Here is a 4,871-nt window from a genome sequence, read left to right as displayed (position 1 = left end):
AATCAACAGGTATTCACTTTCACTCGCACAGATTCTAAGTTGATTGTCCTTTCCTCGCTTATAGAGTTGGTTCCCAATCAACTGAAAGTCACGAGCTTCCAGCTCTATAGGTTTTTTTCGTACTCTTGTGATTTTCTCAGCAGGGAACGTCCTGGTGGTTAAGAAAATAATGATATATTGACTCCATGCAGGTGCAATGTTTACTTGAAACAATGTCATGTGATCCACTGGTCGTTTGGCACTACATATAGTACAATTGGTAACATAAGAATGTGTGTCCGCATACATAGTTGGCCAATAAACCCCTAATTGTTTTAGTCTCTGGTATGTTTTCACTGTTGAACAATGAAATGCACAATCTTGGACATGTGCTTCTTCAAGGTAGCACTCACTTCTTCCGGATTTATACATAATCGTAGGATTTGGTCTGATCATAGATGATACAACCGTCCTGCTATCAACTGGAAGTTTTTTGTTTGTCGAATTGTTTGTTGTTTGGATATGTACTCCGTATTATCAAATCTACTTTCAAAGGAAAGAATGCTAACAATTTCCTGAGACCATTTGGGTACCATTTCAGCATTTAAAAGATAAGCATCTGGTATGTCATCATCTACTCCTTTAGGAGCTTCCCGTTGTGTATCCTTGAAAGATGATCCACTCGTAGATGGGTTTTACCCTTTTTGACCACCACTATGAAGTCAAACTCTAGCAATATAATAAACCAGCGTACAATTCTCCCCGTATTGCATGGTTTATTTACCAAATACAAAAGAGCTTGATGATCTGTAAAGAACACAAATTTGTTTGCGAGCAAATAATGCCGAAATTTCTTTACAGCATAAATCATTCCTAACCCTTGCCGTTCGGTGGTTGTGTAGTTCTTTTCCGCATTGTTTAACCTGTCGGCTTGCATAACATACTGGAAAATCCATTGTTCAGTCTCCAGGTTGAGCCAGAATACTTTCGATTGCATATGCAGAAGCATCAATGTGAACATGGAATATCTTTTCCCAATCTAGTGCCTTCAGTACAAGTGCTGATATAAGGTTTTTCTTCAGCTTTTGGAATGAAGTTTCACACTCCTCGGTCCTATCGAAATTGACTAGCAATCGATACAAAGGTTGTGCGATAATCGCATACATGTATATGAATCTTCGATAATATCCGCAGTGTCCCATGAAGGATTGCACTTGTTTCGCACTAGTAGGCCTGGGTAGGTCCACTATGACTTTGACTTTGTCTAGGTCAGTGGTTATGCCATTTCTTGAGACAATGTGTCCTAAGATACGGCCTTGCTTAACCATAAATATACACTTTTCCGGGTTAAGACAGATTCGATATGTCCTGTATTTTTTAAAGACCTTTTGCAAATGGTCAATATGTTCCTCTCATAGAAGAGAGTGTACACAAAGATCATCCATGTAAATTTCTAAGAATATTCTTAGGTATTCTTTGAATGCGTGTGTCATTAACCTTTGGAAGGTAGCTGGGGCATTAGTTAAGCCAAACGGCATAACTCGATACGCATAAATTCCCCATTCTGTGGCAAACGCTATTTTTTGTTGATCCTCCCTCGCTATTGCCAGTTGGTTGTATCCTGAAAACCCATCCAAAAAGGAATAAGACCGTTTCCCGACCACCCGCTCAAGTACATGTTATGTGATTGGCAAGGGATAATTATCCCTTATGGTGGCTGCGTTTACCTTTTTGAGGTTTACACACACTCGCAGTTTTCCATTCTTTTTGGGAACTATCACAATGGGTGACACCCAATCTGTATGTTTGATTTCATAGATGAATTCAGCTTCCATCAGTTTATCAATCTCTTCTTTAATTCGTTTAGCAAATGTGTCATTATATGTATAAGGACGTTGTTTGCTAGGTTTTTCATCTGATCTCAAAGGAATTGTATGTTGGCATATCGATGGATCAACTCCTTTGAGATCTTTATAGGACTAAGCAAACACATCTTTATACTTCTTGAGAAGTTGTGTTAGTCATTCTTCTTCTTCAGGCTCTAAATCGTTTGCTATATAGACCGGTTGAGGCTTTTCACCTGGTTCTGCAAGGTCTATCTTTTTTGCATTTTCTGGCCCATCGTAAGATTCTTGGTTGGTTCTTTCCCCGACTGGTGGTGTCATGATGATTTTTCTGTCGTGGATGGTAAATTTCCGATAGTGTGATGGTACATTCATGTTTCCCTTTTCTGACTCCCCTTTACCATCACTATCTTCTTCAGTAGTCCATATCTCACGTAAAGACCGTTTCAGTTCTTGGTATTTCTGTTTACGCTCCAATTTGGTCCACTTTTGGTCTTTTGTTGTTTCTTTTTTTTATTTTTGAGATTTTGTTTCTGTTTTACCTTTTTGTCCCTGTTTTATTTCCTCTCGCGTTCTTTCCCTTCGATCTTTTGAGAATCTTCCTGATATTTGATCTTTTATACAATCCTCTGCTTTTACAAGCCTCAAATAGTGAGTTTTACCTTTTATCCTGGGCATCAAGGTTCTCTCTCACTTTGTTTCCTGCTCGTTTCCTCCTATAGCGTTCTTGGCGTCTAGGGTGTTGATTAGCAAAATCATAAAACTTGATATTCTCGGCTTCCCTTCCACGCTCACTTGAGGTGTCTGAACACTCATTATCTGCATCATCATTTACTTCCAGATGTTCAGAGGAGTTATAAAACTCTTCTTGTTCTGGTGGTTCTATCGTCTCATTTTCTCCTGGTATAATGCTTACCATGTAATAGGATAGCACATCATAGCCATCTTTATCGCAAAATTTTGTTGTTGAACTATCTGTAATGGTACAACATCCAATGTTGCGAGTATGTGTTCCCATTCTAGAGGTTCCAAGGCATCTTCAGGGAAAGGTTCTGGAATATACTCCTTGTCCTCAATTGCTCTTTCTAAGACACATTCCTCTCTTCTTAAGCTTCCACAATGTAAAGCTCCGCACATCCATAGCTCTTTTTGTTGCCCTAGCCATGCCCGGAGTTCTGATCCTGCTACTGTAGCTGAATCAAACTCTTCCACAGGTGTTTGGTTCACATCTTTGTAACTATGGTCTTTCAGGTGTATTTTAGTTGTTGTCTCGCCATGTCTGAGGTATGTGGTCGTAACCCCAATCTTGGACCATCTTCAATTGTCGCATGAATGGTCGTCCCAAGATGATCTCATAATTGTTCTTTTTGTCGAAATCGACTATTGCAAATGTATGCTCATACTCGATTCCGCACTAAGTGACAATCACTTTTTCTAAGAGTCCTAGAGGCTTCTCCATGAACCCATCTGCCAATTGCAATTTCATTCTGGTAGTTCTCAAAGTTGGTTTTTCCCATTTTTTCCAGATTTCCTTAGTGGAGATTCCGCACGAAGTGACAATCACTTTTTCTAAGAGTCCTAGCTAGAGGCTTCTCCATGAACCCATCTGCCAATTGCAATTTCATTCTGGTAGTTCTCAAAGCTGGTTTTTCCTATTTTTTCCAGATTTCCTTGGTGGCGATAGCAACTCCCGCTCCACTGTCAAGGATAGCTTTGGAAACTACTCCTTCGAATTCTACTGGTAGCGTGGTGTTTCCATCTTCTCCCTCGCAATACTCTCCAACCTTGTTTAATGATACTGGCCTAGTATTTAATTGAGGTCTATCCAACTCTCTGATCCCTTCCTGTAGCCTCAAGGTGGGGTCTTTCCCTCCAAATTTTTCTAGGCATTTACCTATTGTGGTCCACATGTTTGGTCGTAACCTTAGGAGTTCTGCTAATGTGATTGTGCATGCCACTGGGGTGGACAATAACTCAATCAATCCTTGTGAATCCATCACTTTGTTAGAAGACAGTCTTTGAGATGGGATTGCTCTCACTTCCGACTTGGTTTCGTACTCTCCTAGGTAAGAGGGTAAAGTTCTCAGCGAGTCTGGTTGGCTGTGCCCCGAACTAAGTGATCCTTGGTCTCCCCTTTGTGAATGTATTTCAAAGTTCATTTGTGACCTTGCCTCAAATTCTTCAATAGGAGGTAAGGTCACATTCTTTCCTTTTCTCGTGCTATTCATGTGGTTACTCATCCTATTAGCCTCGTTGGCTTCACGGATTTGCTTCCACAGATCGTCTAGACCGTTACAATCCTTACCCATTTCTGTCAATATTTTAGGTTGGAACCCGTCACTTGCCTCATCTGTGGTATTTGGAACTATGATAGGCTCTCCTCTGGACTCATAGGCATTAGTGAGTCTTTCCTGTGTTTCTACTTGTTCCTCTAAAGTTGGTTGGACAGGGGTTGGAGCCGGTGCCTCATGCCAATTTGCAGGTTTACCCAGCGGGTCTTCCATCAATGATTGAGCTATTTCGATCATCTTTTTACACATTTCCAACCTTTGTTTTTCTATTTCTGCATATGGATAAGTCATCCACCTTTGCTCCTAAGTTTGGTTCTTCTTAAGTTTAGCTTCATAAGCTTTTAGAATCGCATCCAACTGCTCATATACCTTGTCTTCCAGTACAGATCCTCCTGATTCCGCACTTTTGGGTTGTGCTATTTCCTTGGGTGCTATGGTTGCCGTGGTGTCTGAGCTTAAGCTAGCTAGATCCTCTAACCGCTCTAATCTATCCTTTGTATGTTTCAACTCCTCGGATAGAGCTGTTTGCTCTCGTTCCTTCCTGGCTTTCATACGCGCCTTTCTAGCTTTCCAAGTGCTTCTCTGATCTTTCGTTTATGAACTTTGGGCATCGGTTTTTGGCTCTTCAACTATGGATTCGTTCGTCATTCTTTGAGCTTGGGCTCATGTTACTGCTTGAATAGGTATGATTGTTTCATTTTCCGACCCTCCACTAGAAGGTACTGTTTCTAGCATGTTCAAGGTGGTTTTTGCTCCT

Source organism: Adiantum capillus-veneris, chromosome 26 (assembly GCF_014529385.1).
Source record: "Adiantum capillus-veneris isolate H3 chromosome 26, ASM1452938v2, whole genome shotgun sequence".
In the NCBI taxonomy this organism is placed as follows: Eukaryota; Viridiplantae; Streptophyta; class Polypodiopsida; order Polypodiales; family Pteridaceae; genus Adiantum; species Adiantum capillus-veneris.
The sequence above is the reverse complement of the archived record's forward strand: the minus strand, read 5'-3'. Positions refer to the sequence as shown.